The following is a 26,941-nucleotide window of genomic DNA, read 5'->3' on the forward strand; positions in this document are numbered from 1 at the left end:
CTAGTAAAATACACACAGCACATCATGTAAAACAGCACACAGCACACTGTTAACCCTTTGATCACCCTAGATGTTAATCCCTTCCTGACCAATGACATTAGTACAATGTCAGTGAGTTTTATTAACACTGATCACTGTATTAGTGTCACTGAGGATGTCAGTGGCAGTTAGTCAATACCCACCCAGTGTCAGAATGCCCGCCACAGTCCCGCTATAAGTCGCTGTTCGTCGCCGTTACTACTATAAAAGAAAATATAAAAATTCCAGTACATATACCCATGGGCGTATTTGCCGCGAGGCAAACAAGGCACTTGCCTAGGGCGGCACTTTACAGGGGGGCAGCGCCGCGCCTCGGAAGAAGGATCGTCTTTGATGTCACTACAGCAGGAATCCATTGAGGAGTGGAAGTATCATGCCTCCCCAGGACACTGCGGTCATCCGGAATCATCTCTCAGCTCTGGCTCCCCACCACCATCCACTGCAGAGCTCCGGGAGCTCTGACCATCAGAGCCGCATATAGCCTGGCCGGGCGCACTGCATGCTGGGAGTTGTAGTCCTTCCCCCATGACCCCGAACTACAATCCCGGTAGGCTGTGCAGGGGAAGGACTACAACTCCCAGCATCCAGTGCGCCCGGCCAGGCTATAGGCTGCTCTGATGGTCAGAGCTCTCCTCAGTGGATGGCAGTAGGGAGCCAGGTCTGAGAGATGATCCCGGAGGACGGCAGTGTCCAGGGGAGACAGGGATCTCTGTCACAGAGGTAGAAGAGGGAAGGGAAATGCGGCTGCGAGGGCAATACATGCCCCCCCTCCCCCCTCGGTCTCTGCCCCGCCCCGCCTGGTGAGTGATCTCCATGCCTACTGGGGGGGGGGGAGGGGAGAGCTGACAGGCTGACCAGAGACTGCCAGGTGACTGACCGAGATTGACCAGAGACTACCAGGTGACTGACCGTGACTGACCAGAGACTGCCAGGTGACTGACCAGAGACTGCCAGGTGACTGGCCAGAGACTGACCGAGACTGCCAGGTGACTGACCGAGACTGCCAGGTGGCTGACCGAGACTGACCAGAGACTGCCAGGTGACTGACCGAGACTGCCAGGTGACTGACCGAGACTGCCAGGTGACTGACCGAGACTGCCAGGTGACTGACCGAGACTGCCAGGTGACTGACCGAGACTGCCAGGTGACTGACCCGAGACTGACCAGAGACTGACAGGTGACTGACCGAGACTGACAGGTGACAGACCGAGACTGACCAGGTGACAGACCGAGACTGACCAGGTGACAGACCGAGACTGACCAGGTGACAGACCGAGACTGACAGGTGACTGACCGAGACTGACAGGTGACTGACCGAGACTGACAGGTGACTGACCGAGACTGACCGAGACTGACAGGTGACTGACAGGTGACTGACCGAGGCTGACCGAGACTGACCGAGACTGACAGGTGACTGACCGAGACTGACCAGAGACTGCCAGGTGACTGACCGAGACTGACCAGAGACTGCCAGGTGACTGACCGAGACTGACCAGAGACTGACAGGTAACTGACAGAAACTGACCAGAGACTGCTAGGTGACTGACCAGAGACTGCCAGGTGACTGACCGAGACTGACCAGAGACTGCCAGGTGACTGACCAGAGACAGACCGAGACTGCCAGGTGACAGACCGAGACTGCCAGGTGACAGACCAGAGACTGCCAGGTGACAGACCAGAGACTGACAGGTGACTGACCAAGACTGACCAGAGACTGCCAGGTGGCTGACTCATACCACTAGCTGACACCTTCTTGCCACTGACACCTTCTTGCCACACATGCCACTGACACCTTCTTGCCACACATGCCACTAACACCTTCTTGCCACACATGCCACTGACACCTTCTTGCTGCTCATGCCACTAACTGACACCTTCTCATCGCTCATGCCACTAACTGACACCTTCTCTCCTCTCATGCCACTAACACCTTCTCGACACTCATGCCACTAACAACACCTTCTCGCCGCTCATACCACCAAATTACATCTTCTCTCCCCTCATACCACTAAATGACACCTTTCTGCCGGTCATACCACTGACATCTTCTCTCCCCTCATACCACTAACTGACACCTTCTCGCCGCTCATACCACTAACTGACACCTTCTCGCCGCTCATACCGCTGACACCTTCTCGCCGCTCATACCAAATACTGACACCTTCTCGCTGCTCATACCACTAACTGACACCTTCTCGCTGCTCATACCATTAACTGACACCTTCTCGCTGCTCATACCATTAACTGACACCTTCACAGAAAGATGTGGCCGACCACTAAGTTCCGCCCAGCAAACGTTGGTGCACTAAAGACAGTGAGGGTGCATGGGGAAGGGGAGGGGGGGAGGGGTGGCGATTTTTGTGTTGCCTAGGGCAGCACAAAACATAAATACACCACTGCATATACCGCCATTTTTAGACGCTATAACGTCCACGTAAATCAATTAATTTACATGTATTGGCATTTATTTTTTAGCAAAGACATGTAGCAGAATAAAGTTTGATTTTTAAAATATTCAAAAATATTGTTTGTTTTTTGTTTATAGCACAAAAATAAAAAGCACAGAGGTGATCAAATACCACCAAAAGAAAGCTCTACTTGGGAAAAAAGGACATACATTTCATTTATGTACAGCGCTGCATGACCGCGCAATTGTCAGTTAAAGTAACGCAGCATATCGCAAAAAATGGCCTGGTCAGGAGGGGGGTAAATCCTCTGGAGGGCAAGTGGTTGAGGAAATACAGACTCATTAGATATCTGATATCTAGATTACATATCTAGATCCAAATTAAGCCCTGGATCACTCGACTTTGAACCCGACTATTTAGTGTAACTTCATTGTGGCTTACTGACACTGCGCGACAAATGTCAATGCAAGTCGCAATGAAGTCACACAAAAACGAGTGCAGGAACCTTTTTCAAAGGCGCTGAAACTTGAGTAGCATTGATTTGAACCGTTCCTTTGCCAGTAATGGGGTGCGACTTGCCATGCAACTTTGAACTCTCAAGTCTCATGACAAGTCACACTGGTATGAACCAGGGCTAAAGCAACAGTTGATTTTCTACACAATGACACCCCAACACATAGTTACCAAGTACCCCAACACCCTAACATTTTCTGCTGACCATTACAGAACTTTATTATGCTCAAGATACCCCACTGAAGGGATTACATATAAATACTGCTCTGGAAGCCAAGGGAGCAGCTGACGGTATGTTTTTCATTCTTGCCTAAGTTCCTGTGTAAGCTGGTACCATGACTGATGCCTCAGGTTTCCTGTTCCAGGCTGGCTCTTTTCTCCTGCAGTGTCCTATTGAGTCACCCATGCATGTAGAGACTAGAGCTGTGTTTCCTCACACTGTGCATATCAATACAAACACACAGCCCCATGGTCTAGGATGGCAAGGCACTCCCCTGCTCTTCCCTCCTCCAAGCTTAGACTGACTTGATACTGCACTGTCTACTTTTAACGCTTTCATGTGAGGACCAGACGTTCAGGGAAGCAGACCTGAGAGAGCAGAAGCCATTAGCGTGGAAAATTGTAAACTGCAAGTGTTGGGGCAAGAAGTTTCACACAGTTTAATAGGAAATGTTTATTTTATTGTGCTCAATGTATTAACCACTTGCCCTCCAGAGGATTTACCCCCCTTAATGACCAGGCCTCTTTTTGCTATTCGGCGCTGCACTAATTCAACAGATAATTGCACGGTCATGCAATGCTGTACCTAAACAAAATTTACATCCTTTTTCTCACACAAATAGAGCTTTCTTTCGGTGGTATTTGATCACCTGTGAGCTTTTTATTTTTAGTGCTATAAAGAAAAAAAGACTGAAAATTTTTAAGAAATACAATATTTTTTACTTTCGGCTATAAAAAATATATAATAAACTCAAAGTTAGTCATAAGTTTAGGCCAAAATGTATTTTGCTACTTATTTTTGGTAAAAAAATCCCAATAAGTGTATATTGATTGCTTTGTGTTAAAGGTATAGCATCTACAAACTATGGTATAGATACTGCAATTTACGCCATTGTTTTCCTATACAGCGCTGCACTAGTTTAACTGACAATTGCGCGGTCATGCAATATGTTACATAAATTAAATTTATGTCCTTTTTGTCACGCAAATACAGTAGAGCTTTCTTTCTGTGGTATTTAATCACCTGTGCGCTTTTTATTTTTGGCGCTATAAATTTAAAAGGTTTTAACAAAAAAAAAAATTTGAAAAAAAAAAAACAATATTTTCTCAATTCTTGCATAAAAACTATCCAAAAAACAAAAATGTCATAAATTTAGGCCAAAATGTATTCTGCTACATGTTTTTGGTTAAAAAATCCCAATAAGTGTATGTTAGTTGCTTTGTGTGAAAGTTATAGCGTCTACAAACTATGGTATAGATAATGGAATTTACGCAGCTTTTACTTTCTGACTGCCCATCACATTTCTTGAAGTGCTAAAATACCAGGACAGTACAAACACCCCCAAATGACCCCTTTTCGGAAAGTAGACACCCTAAGCTATCTGCTGAGAGACATATTGGGGTTTATTTACTAAAGCTGGAGAGTCCAAAATCAGACTCCCTTCTGCATAGAAACCAATCAGCTTCTAACCTCAGCTTGTTCAATGAAGCTTTGGCAATGAAACCTGGAAGCTGATTGGTTTCTATGCAGAAGGGAGTCTGATTTTGGACTTTCCAGCTTTAGTAAATAAACCCCATTGAGTCCATTGAATAGGTATTTTTTTTTCCCAAGTTTTTGGAAAATGACAAAAACATTTTTTTTTTTACACAAAGTTGTCAATTAAATTATATATTTCTCACACAAGCCATGGGTATATGTGGAATTACACCCCAAAATACATTCTGCTACTTCCACTGAGTATGGGGGTACCACATGTGTGAGACTTTTTGGGAGCCTAGCCACATACAGGAGCTTGAAATCCAATGACCACTTTGAAAGCCTGACGGTGCATAACTTCCTCATTTTACTTCCTCACTACCTATCACAGTTTCGGAGGCCCTGAAATGCCAGGATAGCACCACCCCCCCCCCCCCCCAAATGACCCCTTTTTGGAAAGTAGACACCCCAAGGATTTTAAAAAAGGGCATGGTGAGTATTTTGCAGATCAAATTTTTTTCTCACAAGAAAAAATATATTTTTGTTTTCTTTCTTCATTTCCCAAAAACCTGTAGCACCAAACGAGATCTGCAAAATACTCAACATGCTTCTTATCAAATTCCATGGGGTGTCTGCTTTCCAAAAAGGGGTCCTTTGGAGGGGGAGGGTTGGTGCTATCCTGGCATTTCAGGGCCTCCGAAACTGTGATAGGTAGTCAGGAAGTATAATGAGGAAATAAAGCCCTTTAAAAACCTGAAGGTGCTTATTGGATTTTGGGGTCCTGTACTTGGCTAGACTGTCAAAATGTCTCTCACATGTGGTACCCCCATACTCGGGAGAAGTAGCAAAATATATTTTGGGGAGTGATGCCACAGATACCCATGGCATATGTGAACAATAAATCATTTAAGTGACAACTTTGTGTAAAAAAAAAATATTTATTTATTTTTTTAGTCATGTTCCAAAAACTTGTGGTAAAAAAATAAATCCTTCCATTGACCTAACATGCCTCTCAGCAAGTAGTTTGGGATGTCTACTTTCCAAAAAGGGGTCGTTTTGGAGGGGGGGGGGACATTTTATGCCCAGCATAAGAATTTTATGCCACACATCATTCACTCTTCTAACCACCTGAAGACCAAGCCTTTTCTGACACTTTTTGCTCACATGAAAATAATCAGTATTCTTTGCTAGGAAATTACTTTGAACCCCCAAACATTATATATTTTTTAAAGCAGACACTCTAGTGAATAAAATGATGGGTTCTGCAAATTTTTATGTCCCATAGTACTCGTGCAGCGATTTATCAAACACAATATTTTTGAAAAAATACACTTTTTTACTTTCAATGCACAAAAACACAATATTTTGGCCAATTATTTGGTAAAATATAAAAGATGATGGTATTCTGAGTAAAGCGATACCAAACATGACATGCTTTAAAACTGCATGCCCCGTGCAATGGCGACAAACTGCAAACATTTTTAATATCCATAGGCAACGCTTTAAAAGCCTTTACAAACTACCATTTTAGATTTACAGAGGAGGTCTAGTGCTAGAATTACTGCCCTTGATCTGATGTTCACGGCGATACCTCACATGCATGGTGCAATCGCTGTTTACATACCTGCACAGGGTCAATGCTTTTTTTTTTTAAAGTTATTTTGATTTTTTTAATTATTTTTACATTGTCCCTTTCATATTTTTTTTTATCACTTTTAATGCTATCACAGGAAATGCAAATATCCCCTATAACTTCAATGGGCATTGTCATATATTCTTTTTTGAGAAATCTGGGGTCTATCAGACTCTAGATATCTCCTATGCCCTTACATTATCTAATCTCACCAAGATCGGTGTGATCAGATGCTTTCCCAATTTATAAATGGTGCTGTTTGTATCCTGCAAAACTGAAGCGATGAAATGCTCGTAGCTTCCAATTTCTTAGACTATAGAGATGATTGGCTACATTCAGGTCTGAAATCAGTTCTATGGTCAGCTGGCAGAAACACCAGCTGCATTCTCAGGTTCGCCCGATGGCACGGGACTGCCTGAGAAGGCCATGGAAGGCAGTGGGGGAGGCGGGGGGCATCCTATCCCGCTGCTTGTAAAAACAATCCTGCAGCTAATTAGCCACTAGGATTGCTTTTACATTAAAGCCGATCGCCGGCTGAGAAAAACGATACCAGGATGATGCCTGCAGCTGTAGGCATTATCCTGGTATAACCAAAGTCCAGTGATGTACCAGTACGTCGCTGGTTCTTGTTGGGTATATATGCTATGTTCTTTTTTTTTTTGTATTTTGTGTGGGCTGAATGAAAAAAGAGAAGAAATCTCTGTCAGAAAAGGTGTTTGGTTTGCCCACCATTAGAATATACCGCCCTGCATCCACCCACTTCTAATGGTGGGCACACATTAGGTCACATGGTGCAAATTCTTGGTGGCTGCGGAACACTACTTGTGCTTGCCACCGCACCAGCTTGTAATGCACTTATGGGACTTGCCACGTCCCCAAGTGATACTGCAGTGCTGGTATGTGAAAGACCAGGATGTACTAGGCCGCTGGTGCTTGCCAGTTCACCAAAAGATAGTGTGGCACTAGTACTGACACTCTGCTGCATATCAGAGTCATCAAAATTTACTGGCAAGTGCTAGCAGAGATCAGGCCTGATTCTGCCAACACTGCGGTTTTGTGTGCAATGTATCAAGTGGCAGTGATCTACTGACACTGCACTTGCTGAGGGAGGAGGGGGGAGGGGTAAGCGTAGGGACTAATCCCGCTAACGCCGTGTTTTTGGGGACACTATACTAATGTGAGCGCTGGTATAGTGCTGATCTGATCAAAGATATTGATCAGTTTAGACACTATATTAGCAATGGAGGTTTATTGTGTATGTGGGCGTGTTCCTGGCAATCAAGGGGTTAAATGTGATTACTGGTATACTGATGGGCAATCTGACTCTACCTGGGAGGGGCGTTAAACCACAGGAACGCGAATCACACACACACACACATATATATATACACATGATTTTGCACACCCGTGCCGCCCTGTAGCAGTATTTCTGCTATAGGGCGGAAGCAGTTACAGAAGCGATTTGCATTACTTGCAGTTGCAGAAGCTTTACTTTAACTTGCAATTGCGCGGTCATGCAACACTGCACCAAAGTTAAATTTATGTTTTTTTTCTGCATAGAATGCATAAAGGCAAAAAACCTTAAGCCTGTACAACCACTTTAAGGCCCCATTCAAACCTAAGCATTTTTTAACTAGAAGCCCAAATCGCTCAACAATCCAAATCCCATTGTTTTCAACAGCCAATGTTCACATTTCAACATCCTGTTTGAAGCTGGATGCCTGTCTCTCAGAAAAGTATATGAGCTACTTTTCAGACAAAATTGAGCAATTTTGCCCCAAAAGACTTCAACAACTGAAAATTCGAGCATTCTTTCAGGTGTATTTTAGAATTTTTTTTAGCTCATATAACTGATTCCCCCCCAGTGCTTCCAATTGGCTAAAACAAAAACCCCTGAAGTTTGAATACTAACAAATTGAACAAAACACTTGTAATACACTTCTAAAATGCTTGTATGTTCTTGTAAAAACGCACAAAAATTGCTTTAAAAATCGCTCTGCTCAGGTATGAGTGCATCCTAACCGATACTGTATACTCCCTCCATACCCTATTCATGAATCTCATTTCAGACCACCTGCTCCATTGTCAAAAGGCCAAGTGCAAAACAGATCAGCCCACATTTTTTTTTTCAGTGTTAGTATAAAGTGGAGGAAGATTAGAACCTCTGTCATTTTTATACTCCTATCCAGGAGCAGGGGCGTATTTGCTGCGAGGCAAACAAGGCATTTGCCTAGGGCGGCACGTTTCAGGGGGCGGCACGGCGGCAGTGCCGCCCCCCCTTTCCTACAGAAGCGAGACTTCTGTGGGAAAGGGACAGGGCTGCCATGGCAAGAAGGGTCACCCAGGCCAAGGGACCGGCTGCAGAGGAGAGCGGAGTGGTGGGCGGGTCAGCGGTGAGCGGGTCAGTGTGTCGGGATGTGCAGAAAGGTGCCAGCGAAGGAAGAAGCAGAAGAGGACGAGGTCAGGGTGGAGGAGCCCACCCGCTGTTTTGCCGCCGGAGATCCTGGGGGAGAAGGGACACAGGCAGCCGTCCTGGAGTGATGCTGACACCAACTGGAGGAGCTGCTGCTGAACAGGTAAGTGCTTGGAGGACTGGTGCTTCCCCACTCCTTTCTCACTGTCCCCCCGTCACATTGCCCCCCACCTGTTCTACTTCCACCCTCCTGTCCCCCACATTGTCCAACTACCCCCCATCTGTCCCCACTGCCCCCCACCTGTCCCTCTGCGCTCCTCCTGTCCAGCTGCCCCTCACCTGTCCCTCTGCACTCCTCCTGTCCAGCTGCCCCTCACCTGTCACTCTGCACTTCTCCTGCCCAGCTGCCCCGATCCTGTCCCATGCCCCCTGTCACGCTGCCCCCCACCTATCCCTCTGCGCTCCTCCTGTCCCTCTGTGCTCCTTCACCTGTCCCACTGCCCTCCTCCTGTCCCACTGCCCCTCACCTGTCCCACTGCGCTTCTCCTGTCCCACTGCCCCCCTATGCTCCTTCTGTTGCACTGCCCCTCACCTGTCCCTCTGTGCTCCTCCTGTCCCACTGCCCCTCACCTGTCCCTCTGTGCTCCTCCTGTCCCACTGCCCCTCACCTGTCCCTCTGTACTCCTCCTGTCCCACTGCCCCTCACCTGTCTCTCTGTGCTCCTCCTGTCCCACTCTCCCTCACCTGTCCCTCTGTGCTCTCCTGTCCCACTGCCCCTCACCTGTCCCTCTGTGCTCCTCCTGTCACGCTGCCCCCCACCTGTCCCTTCTGTGCTCCTCCTGTCCCACTGCCCCTCACCTGTCCCTTTGCGCTCCTTCTGTCCCGCTGCCCTGATCCTGTCCCATGCCCCCTGTCACGCTGCCCCCCACCTGTCCCTCTGCGCTCCTCCTGTCCCACTGCCCCTCACCTATCCTTCTACGCTTCTCCTGTCCCACTGCACTTCTCCTGTCCCGCTGCCCCGATCCTGTCCCATGCTCCCTGTCACACTGAACTCTACCTGTCCCTCTACGCTCCTCCTGTCCCACAGCCCCTCACCTATCCCTCTGCTCTCCTCCTGTCCCACTGCCCCTCACCTATCCTTCTGCGCTCCTCCTGTCCCTCTGTGCTACTTCTCCTGTCCCACTGCCCCTCACCCGTCCCACTGCTCTCCTCCTGTTCCGTTGCCCCGAACCTGTTCCATGCCCCCCATCACGCTGCCCCCCACCTGTCCCTCTACGCTTCTCCTGTCCTACTGCCCCTCACCTGTCCATCTGCGCTCCTCCTGTCCCACTGCCTCTCACCTGTCCCACTGCCCGATACACCAATGATCGGACACTATTACTCCCACTGATACCAATGATGGGGCACTTCCACCCACTGACACCAAAGATGGGGCACTATTCCTCCCACTGACACCAATGTTGGGGCACTATCCCTCCCACTGATACCAATGATGGAGCACTATTCCTCCCACTGACACCAATGATGGGGCACTATTCCTCCCACTGATACCAATGATGGGGCACTATCCCTCCCACTGATACCAATGATGGAGCACTATTCCTCCCACTGACACCAATGATGGAGCACTATTCCTCCTACTGACACTAATGATGGGGCACTATTCCTCCCACTGATACCAATGATGGGGCACTATTCCTCCCACTGACACCAATGATGGGGTACTATTTCTCCCCCTGACACCAATGATGGGGCACGATTCCTCCCACTGATACCAATGATGGGGCACGATTCCTCCCCCTGACACCAATAATGGGGCACGATTCCTCCCCCTGACACCAATGATGGGGCACGATTCCTCCCACTGATACCAATAATGGGGCACGATTCCTCCCCCTGACACCAATGATGGGGCACGATTCCTCCCCCTGACACCAATGATGGGGCACGATTCCTCCCACTGACACCAATGATGGGCACGATTCCTCCCACTGACACCAATGATGGGGCACGATTCCTCCCACTGACACCAATGATGGGGCACGATTCCTCCCACTGACACTAATGATGGGGCACTATTCATCCCACTGACACCAATGATGGGGTGCTATTCCTCACACTGACACCAATGATGGGGCACTATTCATCCCACTGACATCAATGATGGGGCACTATTCCTCACACTGACACCAATGATGGGGCACTATTCCTCACACTGACATCAATGATGGGGCACTATTCTTCACACTGACACCAATGATGGGGCGCTATTCCTCACAAACTGACAGTAATGATGGGGCACCATCATTGGTGTCAGTGATTTTAGTCTTGCCTAGGGCAGCACAAAACCAAAATACACCACTGTCCAGGAGTCGGGACTCCCTGTCACGTAGGAAAGATTCACATTGTTGGCTGTGTAAATGCATGTGCATTATTCCGTCCATTCCAATAAGCCTACCCATTCTTTTGAATAGGCTGCCTAACGCAACAATAAAAAGGTACATGGAAAATTCTTTGTGACGCAGCACACTGCAATGCAGTGTAGTACATCACTGCGCATTGTGTTGCGGTTAGGAATGAATGGCATTGCAGCGCACCAATGTCTGCATCACCACAGCACAACAATGTGAACCCCAGCTTAACAGGGAGAACCCCAGCCTTAGTATCCCAATGACAATTGTTTCATTAGAGAGGAAGCGATGCAAACTCGGAAACACAACAGAAATACCAATGCTTTTGTTTTCAGTACAGTAGTGGAAGGCCTACCTCCACCCCCATCAATCTTTTATTTCTGTATCTATGCTGCGGATCTGATTTTCCATCCAACTTCTTCTATTTTTCAGTCAAAGAATGTCAAACGGGAAGGGGCCGACAGGGCCATCCACTGAACGAACTTTGACCAATTTATTTCCGGTTCCTGCTGAAGTTTGTACGCTGTATAGACATTAACTGCTAAAACCTTTGTCACTAACAGTAATTGATAAGAGATCTTCAAAACAGAGCCCCAATAGCAGGAGATCAGCAAGGGATCTAATCTTTCACTGCTTTATGTAAAAAATAAATAAATAATGGTTATGCAAGCTAAAAATAATCAGCATTAATAGCAGAGAAGTGATTATGAAACCTTACCAATAAAATAGGGAATACCATCAAAATGGATTTTTGCCCAAAGTGCCATAAGGGTCCTTTCACATGGGCATTCTGTTTATTCATCACTTCAGTCACGTTTTTTCAAAGAAAAAAACGGATCAGTTTGAATCAGTTTCTCGTCAGTTTTTACATCCTTTACCAACGCAAAAACAGACCGTATGTCCGTTTACATCCATTTACATCCGTTTTTCATCTGTTGCATTTTTTTTTTACACGGAAGAACAATAAGTTTTTCTTCCTTTCAAAAAAAACGGATGGTTTTGGATGTGGACATTAACAGATGTAAACAGATTATCATCCGTTTACATCTGCTAGCCCATAGAAATACATGGGGGCCGTTGTTCATCTGTAAACGGACAGATGAATAATGGACATATGGAACGCCCGTGTGAAAGGACCCTAAGAGTTTTCAGTAACCTGCAATCTGATAGGCTGATGTGGGCAACACTTCCACTTGTTTTTAAGGCTTACTAATATTTATTTATTTTTATTTTATTTAGTGCAAAAGACAGTCGCTACTTCCAAAACTCAATCTGTTCTAACTGGGCGAAGCTCCAACACTTCCTGGGAGCATCTAAGTCCTCCCCTCCTGCCTCTTACACATTGGTACTGCTCCATCACCATAATGAGATGCTTCACAGTACAGCAGGATTGGACATGGAAGACAACAGGGAGAGACCACAAGACCACAGCAGCAAAAGGCCTGACAACAAAGATACTCTGTTGAATGGCAATAAGTAAGCATTGCACGAAAGTCCGCTCTCCTCCCCTATTTTCTGTGACCCGAAAGGCAAAGTGAAAAAAACACTTTTTTGGGAATAAAATAAAGGTAATCCCAAGCACATAACATACCCCTCCAAAAACATTTTGAGGCCCCCCACATATATGCACGTATGAACATCAACACGCATGTCAAGGATCAACTGTGGGTGTAGGATTAGAACCTTTTTCTTTTTTTTAATGGATGCACTTTTGTCTTTTTTCAGCCAGAAGAACTATGTACCTATGTAAGGTGCCTACGTATGAAAACGTCAATTGCAATACACGTGTTATTTATTCATTATTATTATTTCAGGTGTTTATATAGCGCTGTCAATTTACGCAGTGCTTTTACATATATATTGTACATTCACATCAGTCCTTAACCCTCAAGGGGCGCACAATCAAAGGTCCCTAACTCACATTCATACGTACACATACTAGGGCCAATTTAGACAGGATCCAATTAACCTACCAGCATGTCTTTGGAGTGTGGGAGGAAACCGGGGTACCCGGAGGAAACCCACGCAGGCACAGGGAAAACATGCAAACCCCATATATCGCTGCGCCCGTCAGAGTGAGAGCAATCATTCTAGCACAAGACCTCCTCCTTAACGCATAGCTATAGAAATATAGGGTACTGAATTTTGTTGCCATTTCATAGGTGCACACAAATTTAAGGTTTGGCATGTTGGGTATTGGCAAAAACTTGTCTTTTATATTTTACCAAATACTTGGGTAATTTATTGCATTTGTTTGACCTAAAATTCACTTTAGTGCGTTTTTTTTTTACTAAAATTGTGCGTTTCCTAGACCTTTATGGTAATATCGTGTGACATAAAAAATTGGAACTACCAGTATTTTTTTCTCTAGGGCAGCCTTTCTCAACCAGGGTGCCCAGGCACCCTGGGGTGCCTTGAGGTTTCTTCAGGGGTGCCTTTGCAAAATGTCTAAAGATTGCCCAAAATTGGTATACAAGCCAGGGGGTGGAACAAGCCTGCCTTTTAGTTACACAAAGCAACAGGTTATAATTGTGCACCATTACGACCTTCTACCCGCCAGCGTCCTGACAACCAATGACATCATCAGTTGATAAAGAGGATGTTAGCTGCCTGCACAGCATCCTAGTTTGACCCTCGCCTGCCCATTCCCATCAGTGCTGTGGTCACTTTAGCTCAGTGTTGGAGAAAAACTGAGGGAGAAGAGAAACAATGGAATACTAGTCAGTACCAGTGTGCAAAAGTGTATTTGCTTTGGAAGAATAAATCACCTCTAATGTTGAGTGTCCTACATGTGTGGATGTTGCTGCGTTATATAAAACTATTAGAATAGTTTTTCACATTTTAGAATGGGGTTCCTTAAGACTGTCTGAAATTTTAAAGGGTGCCTCAGGACTGTCCATAATTTTAACCGCCCCCCTCCATATAGTCCAATGACGGGCACAAGGCAGTTCTCTCGTTCTGGAAGGACATCATATGACGTCCTCCCGTTCTCACCGCACATGCGCGGCTCCGGGAGCACGCAGTACGGCGATTGGCGGTGCGCTGTGTCCCTCAGACACAGCGGATCACCGATCCACGGAAAGAGCCAAAGATGTCGGCTCGGTCACGTGATCCGCTGTGTCCAATCACAGCTGATCGCATGTAAACAGGGAAATGCCGGTTATCGGCATTTCTCTCCTCACGAGCTGTCACGCTGACAGCTCGAGAAGAGAGGAGAGCCGGTAATCGGCATTCCTCGGAGGGGACATGTACACTGATCATCAGGGCACTGATGATCAGTGTGCCCTGATGATCAGTGTAGCCCCAGCAATGCCACCTGTCAGTGTCCATCAGTGCCATCTCTCAGTGCTCATCCATGCCACCTGCCAATGCCCATCAGTGCACATCAATGCCACATATCAGTGCCCATCTAAGCTGCCTTTCAGTGTCACCCATCAGTGCAAGTCCGTGCCACCTATCAATGCCAATCAGTGCCACCTATCAGTGCCAGTCAGTCCCGCCTATCAGTGTCACCTATCAGTGTGCATCAGTGCCTGTCAGTGCTGCCTATCAGTGCCACCTAATAGTGCCAGTCAGTGCCACCTATCATTGCCACCTATCAGTGCCGCCTATCAGTGCCATATATCAGTGCCTCCTCATCAGTGCCACTTATCAGTGTCCATCAGTGCAGCCCATCAGTGCCCATCACTGCAGCCTCATTAGCGCACATCATTGAAGGAGAAAAATGTACAAAATTTATAACAAACTAAGAAAAAACATTTTTTTTTTCAAAATGTTAAGTGGTTTTTGGTTTGCTAAAAAAAAAAATAAAAACCCAGAGGTGATTAAATACCACCAAAATAAAGCTCTGTCTGTCAAAAAAAATGATAAAAATTTCATATGGGTACAGTGTTGCATGACCGCACAATTGTCATTCAAAGTGTGACAGCGCTGAAAGCTGGAAATTGGCCTGGACAGGAAGGGGGTATAAGTGCCCTGTAGGCTAGTGGTTAAAGGGTGATTTGACTGAAAAAAGGTTGAGAAACATTGATCTAGGGTGTCTGCTTTCACAAAATATAAAATGTTTGGGGTTTTTCTGTAATCTTCAGGCCTAAAATGATTTTTAAACGTGTGCACAAAAAAAATGCAAAAACGTCTCTGTCAGTGAAAGGGCTAAAGATCATTCCTTTTTTTTTTTTATATGCAGTGCTGGATAGGAATTGTGTTACTGGTTGGATCACCAGGAGAATAGAAATATACCGAACATGAAATCAATCTTTCCCACTGGCGTTAAATTTTAAAGCAGCCTAAAAGCACATTAACGCACCTATAGCATTAATGAGCATTTAGCATGTGTTGTACAGGCATTCATGTTGTGTCTCTTAAATGCCCTGTGTGGGGTTTATAAAATAGGAAATGATCACTTTTGATGCTTTACATCTGAACTGTAAACACATTCTAAACGCTATAGGCACGTTTACAGTCCATTTAACCTGCGGTTGGGGTGCGTTTCAATAGCAGTGAATAAAGTCAGTTGCAAAGCATCAACGCCTGCCAAACTCTGCAGGCAGCATTGTTGTTACCTTGCAGCAACGTTGTGAACACCTCCATCCACTCCCTATTTTAACAATTTTGAGTGGCATTGATAAGCATTCGGGAAGCATAAAAAAGTGACCCAACTGCCTATTTTCAACGCCTGTGTGAAAGAGTCATTAACCCCCCTGGCAGTATTCCCAAGTGCAGCACGGGGTAAAGTTTCAGCACCACATGCGGTAACCACGAGCTACACTCGGGAATACCCTGCAGCGTTGCTCCGGGATCCCTTCTGCACTTACCTTGTCCTTCGCTCCGGTGATGTCCCCCCTGCAGCGTCCCCAGCCATCTCCTCCGACCGATGCCGGCATCTGTCCTCCAGGTTCCATTCCCTGCGACGTCGGGACGTATGGGGACGAAACTGGCGGGAAATTTAAAAATGGCAAAAAGTGACATTCACTAAATACACTAAAATCACATAGTAAAACATTACTATATCAAACCATTTCACATACATTTTGTCCCTAGTGCTTTGTCCTGTGCCCTGCCTGCATTTTTACCGTTCTTTCTGCCTGGAAAATGAGAAATGTCCATGGCATCCAAAAAGCGTTCCTTTAGGTCAAAAGCAGTTTTAGAACAGCGATAGTAAATTAGAACTACTTGCAGAATTGAGTGATAATGATTCGTGGGAAAATTTGTTATCAGACACTGAAAACGATTTTGTGATGTGAGAACTTGGCGCTCTATTTCAAATTTCAGTGTTTTTGGTTTGATTATACCTATCCCGACGCTCCTTCAGTGTCACCTACAATGGTGCCACCTCCCCCTCCCTCCCCCTCTCTGTTGGGGTCCCCCAAGGCTCTGTCCTTGGACCCCTTCTCTTCTCCATCTACACCTCCTCCCTGGGCAAACTCATACAATCTCACGGCTTCAACTATCACCTCTATGCTGACGACACCCAAATCTACCTCTCCACCCCTCACCTCACCCCCACTATCTCCGCCCGCATCACTCACCTCCTAAATGACATCTCAGACTGGATGTCGCTACATTTCCTCAAGATTAACCTCTCCAAAACCGAGCTTCTCGTCTTTCCCCCTGCCCACACCCCCCCCCCATCCTATCCATCATCACCAACAACTCCACTATCACTTCCGCCCCGCAAGCCAAAGTCCTTGGCGTCATTCTTGACGCGAACCTCTCCCTCCAACCGCATGTCAAATCACTCACAAACACATGCAGGCTCCATCTTCGCAACATTGCCAAGATCCGCTCCTTCCTCACCCCAGACACCACCAAACTTCTAGTACACTCCCTCATCATCTCACGCCTTGACTACTGCAACTCCCTCCTCACTGGCCTACCCAAGTGCAGGCTCTCCCCGCTCCAGACCATCCTGAACTCAGCTGCCAGACTCATCCACCTTACCACCCGCTCCACCTCTGCCACCCCCCTCTGCCTCTCCCTCCACTGGCTCCCGATTGCCCAACGCATCAAATTTAAACTCCTTACCCTGACCTACAAAGCCGTTCACAACACTGCCCCTGACTACCTCACCAATCTGATCACCAGGTACCACCCTACCTGTACCCTTCGCTCCTCACAGGACCTCCTTCTATCCTGCTCCCTGGTCTCCTCCTCCCATGCACGATTGCAGGACTTCTCCAGGTCCTCCCCCATCCTCTGGAACTCACTGCCCCAATCCATCAGACTGTCGCCTTCTCTATTCACATTCAGGCGCTCCCTCAAAACCCATCTCTTCAGGGAAGCCTACCCCACCCTCACCTAACGGCCATCCTCCCTCATTCCTCCTACCACTTCATCCCCCCCAGCCACTTCCTACTGTACCTTTACCCCCTCCCTCCTAGATTGTAAGCTCGTAAGAGTAGGGCCCTTTTACCCCTCGTACGCTGTCTGTCTTTGTTGTACTGTGCCATGTATTGTCCCCCCCTATTGTACAGCGCTGAGCAAACCCTTTGGCGCTATATAAACTCGTAGTAATAATAATAATTATTGAAATAAATTATTATATTATTATGTTTTATGATTATTTATTAAATTATAATTTATGATTTTGTGTTTCAAATTTGAACATACCCGGGATGTTTACTAGACTCTTGTTCGGACAGATTTCAGTGAGTTATTCCTAAAAATACAGGCCTACAATAAAAAAAAACGACAAATTTCCATGCAAAAAAATGTACAGCTTTAAACACAGAAATACTGACATAATCAGACTGCTAGGGAGGCTACGCAGCCACCAGTCCTGAGGTCTGATCAGCTGCAATACATTACGTTTTGTTTTTGGGACGAGCTATACTCAAACAGTGGTGGGCAAAAATGATGGAAGGCCTCAAGTGTGCTCCCCCAACACTTGCAGAGGCCCACACAATAGCAGCAGTTTATTGCATCTCAATGCTTTAAAATGATGATACAACTGTATATTTTGCAGCGTATCACAACGCACACTAAAAAAGATGGGAGTACAATGACCACTAGCACTGGTGTCAGTGGACACAATAATAACCAACAGCATTGGAGTCAATAGGTGCAATAAGCAGCAGCACTGGTCTCAGTGTGGATGCAATAATAAGCCCCAGCATTAGTATCAGTGAAGGCAAATAAACACTGCATTGGTGTCAGGGAATGCAATAATAACTGCAGAGCTTTGGTGTCAGTGGAAGCAATAATAAGACCCCAGCTTTGGTGTCAACGGCTGCAATAAGCAGCTCCCAGCTCAGGTGTCACTACTATTAACCACCCCTCCTCATTGGCAGTAAAATGTAACCCCCTCGCCATATAGGTGCTCAGTGACCGAGAAACTTAACCCCCTATGAAGTGTAATTTAACCTCCCCTGTATTAATTAAGAATCTCCCCTCCCATTACTGACTATGGAAGTGAAAGCTGAACCCTCCATGATCTCCCCTCCCATTGCTGATCTTGGCAGTGAAAGATAACCCCTTCCTAATTCACCCCACCCACTTTCCCCCATTAGGGCCCTTTCACAATGATATGTTTTTCCTGCACTTTTACCTTGCCATGAAAATGCAAGAAAAATGAATCCCATTAAATCCTATGGGAATGTTCACACCACTGCGCTGTGGTGCATTTTGAAAAGTCCTGCATGCTGCATCTTTCGTTTTAGTTTTGAAAACCGCACCAAAAATGCAGCTCCCCATAGAAATGAATTGAAAACGCAACAATAACGCACACGATTTTAATGTGTTTGAGTTACATGTCCATTTTTCACAGCTGCAATCAATAAAAAAAACACACCAGAAATGCATCTGAAACACAGAAAAATTGCTGTACACCTATATGTGTTTTTATAATTATTATGCTACAGAGCAGTGTGAGAGGGCCCTTACTGACCATAGTAGTGAAGTTAACCCCTCCACGAACTACACCCCCCCCCCCATTGCTGACAATAGCAGTGAAAGTTAAAGCGAAGCTCCACCCAAACAGGAAAGTTTCGCTTTAAGCCTTTGTCCCCACTCCCCATTAACGATTGACACCTTTGGGGAGCGAGCGGGGTACCCAAATTTGACAGGTACCCGCTCCAACTTCCGTTGCGATCGCCTAGGTGATCGGAAGCGGAAATTGTCTTCTCCCCTACCGTAGTCTTATGGGACATCTGACAGGTCCCAGAGGACTACGGGGCCATTCACAAAGCGCAGCGGTTCTTGCGTATGCGCAGTGGGGACCCGGCTGTGATGCCACAAGCTGTCACAGCCGGGTGCCCACACTGAAGATGCCGGGGAGAGAAGACGGCCGGTGAAACCAGCCGTGATGAGGACACGACTGGACCGAGGGACAGGTAAGTGTCTGTATTTTAAAAGTCAGCAGCTACAGTTTTTGTAGCTGCTGACTTCTTGTTTTTTTTAGCTGGAACTCTGCTTTAAAGTGGAGTTCCAGCTGTTTTGTGTTTATTAAAAGTCAGTATCTATGAAGACTGTAGCTGCTGACTTTTAATAAACACACACCTGTCTCAGGGATGTACTCACCGGCACAGTCTCTTTTCTCCTTCTGTCCTCCACGGTGCCGGCATCTCTACTGGGGCACCAGGCTGTGAGAGCTTGAGGCTTCACAGCCTGGTGCCCACTGCGCATGCACGAGTATCGCCGCGCCTCCTGATTGGTCCAGCAGTCTCCTGGGACCTGTGAAAGTTCCCAGGACATTGCGGGAGCAAGGAGGGGACCCAACTTCCAAGTCATTTAACCACGGCGTACTGAGACGGAAGTGGGAGCGGGTACATGCCAAACCAGGTACCCGCTACCCCCACAAAAGGTGATAAATATTGCAGTAGAGAGGGGGAGGAGGCAAATAAGGGGAGCTTGAGCTTTTCAGTGGAACTCTGCTTTAACCCCTCCATAATCTTCCCTGATCATGACAGTGAAAGTTAACCCCTCACAATTCACCCCCCCCTCCCCATTACTGATCAGGGCGGTGAAAGTAACCCCCCATAAATTATCCTCCCCCTACTTTCCCCATTACTGTCCATAGCAGTGAATATTAACCCCCTCCCCCATCCACCTTACCTGATCACAGGCTCCTGCGTTGCTCTCCCTCTCCCAGGCTGGGACATGTACTAGGGACAGAGATAACTCCATCCATAGTACAGTGTGTCTCCTCAGTGCAGGAGCTGGAACACAGAGCAGAACAGAGAGCCATCAAGTGCCCGCCACTCTGCTGCCATTCTTCTCTGTACCTGGTGCCCAAAAGCCCGCCAGCAACACGCAGAGGGCCGGGGGGCCGTGTGTTGGGCACCAGGACTCTAAGGCTTCGGATGGCCATTCACATCTGGCAATTCGGGATCATGGGGCAGAGTTGCTGCCGTTCCATATCGCCCTGCAATCCTGGCAAAGCGTACCACGCCTGTTTGCGTCTCATTCATTTTTAATGTCACTTCGAACGCGGCGCGGTTCTTCCTCCAGCTTGTCGCCCAAAGGAAGCTCCTACGTCTGAGGTGTCATTAATAATGGATGGCACACAAACACACGCCAGGATTGCAGTGCGATTTACGAATCACAGGAACAAACACAATTGCCATCCCAAATCACCAGAGGTGAACGGGGCCTAAAGGTGGGATCCTCATCACCACACTTGCAGCCGCCTGCTATCCAGCAACAAAGTCAGGAAAGGAAAGCAATGAGCTGTACCCTGGGCAGGCCTGAGGGGGGGAGGGGGACTGGAAGATGAGGGGACACTGGGGGGTGATGGGGGCACATAATGGGGGAGATCCAGCTACGTCTGTCCCTCTCCTGGATATCATCACCTCTATAGCCGGATATCATCACCTCTATAACACACTCCATACATAGCCCCCTCCACAACACCCCCTGCGGACTACACCACCCAGCAGGCCCAGCCTTCTCCTCACCACCCCGGCCCCTCCTCAGCACCACCCCCGGCTCTCCTTCCCGCTCTATCTCCTACCTGCTCAGCTCTGTTCTCCTCGGTGACCGTTATGCCGACAGCCGACCGCTCCTATCGTCTCTGGGGACTGTCCGTTTTCTGCCTCAGCTCCGGGATTAGCCTCCTATACAGAAATATAGGAAGACATGGCCGTTAAAAGCCAGCAACAACTTCGTATGCACTGTATGGAGCCGATCAGGAAGGGAGACATCCATGGCAACCAGCGGTATTACAGCCCTGCAGAATGCCCACACAGTGCCATCTAGTGGCAAAATTGAAAAATAACTTTAAAATGGCCACAGTAATATTTCATTCTATGTAAAATCTATAGAATAATATCCAATTTATCAAAATATAGCGTTTCATGACCGAAAAAAAATTGCAAGTCATCAGGCATAACAAAAGGCAGCCCAAACACAGCAGGACCCCGGACAGGAAGTGGCAATCAGATCACTCATGCACAGGTCGCCGACCGATGCACATCGCCAGAGCACGTCTCCTGCGACAACTGCGATTTTCATTATTCTTAAAAATTGATATTGCCATCAGTATTATACTGTTATTGTTTACAATATTATTATTAATATTGTCATTTTTTAGCTTTTTTTTAGGTACATTGGCATCCAACACCATCAGGATGCCACGACCTTCAAGGCGCAGATCATCAGCTCGGGAAGGCCGAGAGTCTCCGATTGCTCATAGGACAAGGTCCAGAGGGCAACGTCGTCGGAGACGGGAGGACGCCAATACTATTCGCAGACGCCGTTCTCCAAGAGATCGCATTAGGGAGGCTGCCAACAACCCGGTACAAGAGGGACCACCGGCTATGGAGCAGCAGGGTGAGGAGCAGCCGACTTGTTCCATCTGTTTGGCTGAATACGGCGCTGGAGAGGAGACTAGGGTTCTCCAGTGCTCTCATGTTTTCCACCCTGCCTGCATCCAAAGATGGATCAGGGAAGGCGCCACGTGTCCCATTTGCCGGGCAGCTATCCCTAATGCACAAGAGCCACGGAGACTCAACATCCAGGAAGTCTTGAACATGCAGATTGAGGACATGATCCTTTGGTTTGATGTTGAAATGGATGAAGATGGTGAATTCCATGTGGTTTTAGTCCATAATGTATAACGATCTTTTCTCTATATTTCCAGATGCCTGAATGACATCACTGGCAGAAATGGAGATGAAGAGGAGGAAAAGTCCATCGATCGTATTATTATTTTTTGTTATCTTTGTTAGTAGTTGATGTTTGATAAGAAAAAAAAAAATCTAAAAAAAAAAAAAAATTCAAAAAAAAAAAAAACCTAAAAAAAAATAAATATATATATGTATATGTAAGAAATGTAGTTATATAAAATGTTCTTAGACGTTGATATTTGAACCCCCCCCCCAAAAAAAAAATTGTATATATTTAAAAAATTTAATTTTATAAAATGTATAAATGTCAAAAAACGGGGAAATCTTGATAGGTCACTTAGTGATGGGGGGTGGGGGGGAGTGAGAGTGGAGGGTTGTGTTTTAAATTGCATTAAAAATTGTATCATATTATTATTTTATATTATCTTTATTAGTAGTTGATGTTTGATAAGAAAAAAAAAAATAATATAAAATAAAAAAAAATATATAAAAAAAAATATATATATGTATATGTAGGAAATGTCGTTATATAAAATGTTCTTAGAAGTTGATATTTGAACCCCCCCCTAAGAAAAAATTGTATATATTTAAAAAATTGAATTGTGTAAAATTTATAAATGTCAAAAAACAGGGGAATGTCTTGATAGGACACTTAGTGATGGGGGTGAGAGAGGAGGGGTGTGTTTTAAATTGCGCTAAAAATGGTATCGTATTATTATTTTTTGTTATCTTTATTAGTCATTGATGTTTGATAAGAAAAAAAAAAAAATATATATATATATATATATGTGTGTGTAAGAAATGTAGTTATATAAGATGTTTTTAGAAGTTGATGTTTGAAAAAAAAAAAAAATTGTATAAATGTAAAAAATTTAATTGTATGAAATGTATAAATGTAAAAAAACAGAGGCAAGTCTTGATAGGACACTTGGTTATGGGGGGGGGGGTGAGAGAGGAGGGGTGTGTTTTAAACCGTTGCCAACCAGCCACAGTACATATACTGCAGCAGGGTGGCACCGCTGTGCAATATCACGTTTCTAGACATCATTCGCGCTCCCATGCTCCCGCGGGTGTCACGATTCGATCCCCGAGGGACCAATCATTCAATTTTAGCCAGTGATGTCCGGCTGAAGTTGAATGATCGGTCCCTGTCCTATCCTGTCCTGTGTTGACAGTTACACAGGACAGGATATGATGTAAATCTTCTCTGCCTGGGCACATTCCGTCCCAGAGAGAGAAGAAGACACAGAAAACATGAGTACAAAGCACTACACTAACAGAACACACCTAGGTCACATTTAACCCATTGATCACCCCCCCCCCAGTTAACCCCTTCACTGCCCTGTCACCAGTGTCATTGTTTACAGTGCACAGATTTTTACTGATCACTGTATTAGTGTTGCTGGCGACTTCTGATAGTGTTAGTTAACGCCCCTCCCAGATAGCGTCAGATAGCCCGCTAGTACACCAGTAATCACATTTAACCCCTTGATTGCCAGGAACATGCTCACTTGCACACTAAACCTCTATTGCTAGTATAGTGTCTGATTGGATCAATATCTTTGATCAGTTCAGCGCTACACCAGCGTTCACATTAGTATAGTGTCCCCAAAAATGCAGCGTTAGCGGGATCAGCCCCGACACCTGCCAGCACCTGCGTTTAACCCCTACTCCCCCATCCCTCCCCCAGCAAGTGCAGTGTCAGTAGATAACTGTCACTTGATACATTGCACACAAAACCGCAGTGTTCACAGAATCAGGCCTGATCTCTGTTAGCACTTGTCGGTAAATTTTTTTGTAGCGGTTCAAGCAGTCCCTGACAGCTAGGCGCTCTTTTTCCCGTGAGTCGCACTAAAGTGTCAGTACTAGTGCCGCGCTACCTTTTGGTGAAATGGCAAGCACCATAGGCCTAGTACATCCTGGTATTATACATACCAGCACTGCAGTATCACTTGGTGAGGTGGCGAGTCCCATAAGTGCAGTACAAGCTGGTGCGGTGGCGAGCACAAGTAGTGTCCCGCAGCCACCAAGAATTCACACACAGGCCCGTAGAGCCCCTAGTATCCTTCCGGATGTGTTTGCAAATCCCAATTGGCAGCCCACAAATTCTGCAGCACCCGTACTTCCCCCATTTACTGCCCAACCTTCGGCATATATATTTTATATTTGTTGGCACATTTCATGTGTGCCCACCATTAGAAGTGGTTGGATGCAGGGAGGTTTTCTAATGGTGGGCATACCACCACACATTTTTCCTTGCAGAGATATTTCAATTATAAAGTTGTTTTATTGAGTTAATGTTTTATTGTTAACCATTGTTGATTTATTTGCAGGAATGTCAAACTGCAGCACTGACCTGTTTATTCTGACAGCAACAGGGTCTTGCTTTCAGAATAGACATAAGTAGGTGTGTGCAGTGCTGTCGGATGAGATTTTTCATCCGCAGTTGAAAAAAAGAGAATATATGCCAAAGCATGGGGGCCTGGGGTGGCCAGTGGGTGGATGGCCCCCATGCTTCGGCATATATATTTTATATTTGTTGGCACATTTCATGTGTGCCCACCATTAGAAGTGGGTGGATTGAGGGAGGTTTCTAATGGTGGGCATACCACCACACATTTTTCCTTATAAAGTTGTTTTATTGAGTTTATGTTTTATTGTTAACCATTGTTGATTTATTTGCAGGAATGTCAAACTGCAGCACTGACCTGTTTATTCTGACAGCAACAGGGTCTTGCTTTCAGAATAGACATAAGTAGGTGTGTGCAGTGCTGTCGGATGAGATTTTTCATCCGCAGTTGAAAAAAAGAGAATATATGCCAAAGCATGGGGGCCTGGGGTCGCCAGTGGGTGGATGGCCCCCATGCTTCGGCATATATATTTTATATTTGTTGGCACATTTCATGTGTGCCCACCATTAGAAGTGGGTGGATTGAGGGAGGTTTCTAATGGTGGGCATACCACCACACATTTTTCCTTATAAAGTTGTTTTATTGAGTTTATGTTTTATTGTTAACCATTGTTGATTTATTTCCAGGAATGTCAAACTGCAGCACTGACCTGTTTATTCTGACAGCAACAGGGTCTTGCTTTCAGAATAGACATAAGTAGGTGTGTGCAGTGCTGTCGGATGAGATTTTTCATCCGCAGTTGAAAAAAAGAGAATATATGCCAAAGCATGGGGGCCTGGGATGGCCAGTGGGTGGATGGCCCCTATGCTTCGGCATATATATTTTATATTTGTTGGCACATTTCATGTGTGCCCACCATTAGAAGTGGGTGGATGCAGGGAGGTATTGTAATGGTGGGCATACCACACACTTTTTCTGGCAGAGATTTCTTCTCCTTTTTTTCATTCAGCCCACAGGCTGCATAAAGAAAAAAAGAACATAGCATATACACCCAACAAGGACCAGCGACGTACTGGTACATCACTGGACTTTGAATGGTTATACCAGGGTGATGCCTGCAGCTGCAGGCATTATCCTGGTATCATTTTTTTCAGCCGGAAATGGGCTTTCATGTAAAAGCATTCCTAGTGGTTAATTAGCTGAAGGATTGCTTTTACAAGCAGCAGGAGAAAATGCCCCCCCCCCTCCCTGCGATAGCATTAAAAGTGATAAAAAAAAAAAAATTAAAGGGACAGTGTAAAAATAAATAAATCAGAAAAAAAAAAAAAAAAATAGTACCCTCACCCATCCGCGCAAGCGCACACCTGCGGTCGTGAGCGTTGACCCTGTGCCAGTATGGAAACAGCGATTGCACCATGCATGTGAGGTATTGCCATGAACGTCAGATCGAGGGCAGTAATTATAGCTCTAGACCTTCTCTGTAAATCTAAAATGGTAGCTTGTAAAGGCTTTTAAAGCTTTGCCTATAGATATTAAAAATGTATGCAGTTTGTCGCCATTGCATAGGGCATGCGCAATTTTAAAGCATGTCATGTTTAATATCTATTTACTCAGCATAGCATCATCTTTTATATCTTACCAAATAATTGGCCAATATATTGTGTTTTTGTGCATTAAAATGAAAAAAAGTGTATATTTTTCAAAAAAATTGTGTTTGAAAAATCTCTGTGTAAGTAATATGTGAGATAAAAAAGATTGCAGCACCCACCATTTTATTTACTAGGGTGTCTGCTCTAAATTAATATATAATGTTTGGGGGTTCACTTTAATTTCCTAGCAAAAATACTGATTTTTGTAATGTGAACAAAAAGTGTCAGAAAAGGCTTGGTCTTCAGGTGGTTAGAAGAGTGAGTGATGTGTGGTATAAACTTCTAATGCTGGGCATAAATTCCCCCACCCCCCAAAATTACCCCTTTTTGGAAAGTAGACACCCCAAACTATTTGCTGAGAGGCATGTTGAATCAACAGAAGAATTTATTTTTTTACCACAAGTTTTTACTCCACAAAATACATTCTGCTACTTCTCCCAAGTATGGGGGTACGACAGGGGAGAGACATTTTGGCAGTCTAGCCAAGTACAGGACCCCAAAATCCAATGGCTTTTAAAGGGCATTATTTCCTCATTACACTTCCTGACTACCTATCACAGTTTCGGAGGCCCTGGAATGCCAGAATAGCACCAAACCCCCCCAAATGATAAATTTTTGGAAAGTAGACTCCCCATGGAATTTGATAAGAAGCATGGTAAGTATTTTGCAGATCTCATTTGTTGCCACAAGTTTTTGCAAAATGAAGAAAGAAAACAAAAACATATTTTTTTTTTCTTTTTTATATTTCAAAACCTTGTGAGAAAA

General features: G+C 45.6%; 1 long non-coding RNA gene across 1 annotated transcript in view; it reads right to left on the reverse strand.

Annotated features, from left to right (window-relative positions):
* Positions 1 to 21,066: 21,066 nt before the first annotated feature.
* Positions 21,067 to 26,941, reverse strand: part of LOC149455955 (uncharacterized) — a 305,136-nt gene continuing 299,261 nt past the window's right edge. Inside the window, exon 7 of the long non-coding RNA XR_016313987.1 lies at positions 21,067 to 21,165. This is a non-coding gene — a long non-coding RNA (uncharacterized LOC149455955). The remainder of the gene's footprint in view (positions 21,166 to 26,941) is intronic.

Source organism: Staurois parvus, unplaced genomic scaffold, assembly GCF_062004578.1.
Source record: "Staurois parvus isolate SC_StPar_1 unplaced genomic scaffold, SC_StPar_1.0 ptg000380l, whole genome shotgun sequence".
Classification (NCBI taxonomy): domain Eukaryota; kingdom Metazoa; phylum Chordata; class Amphibia; order Anura; family Ranidae; genus Staurois; species Staurois parvus.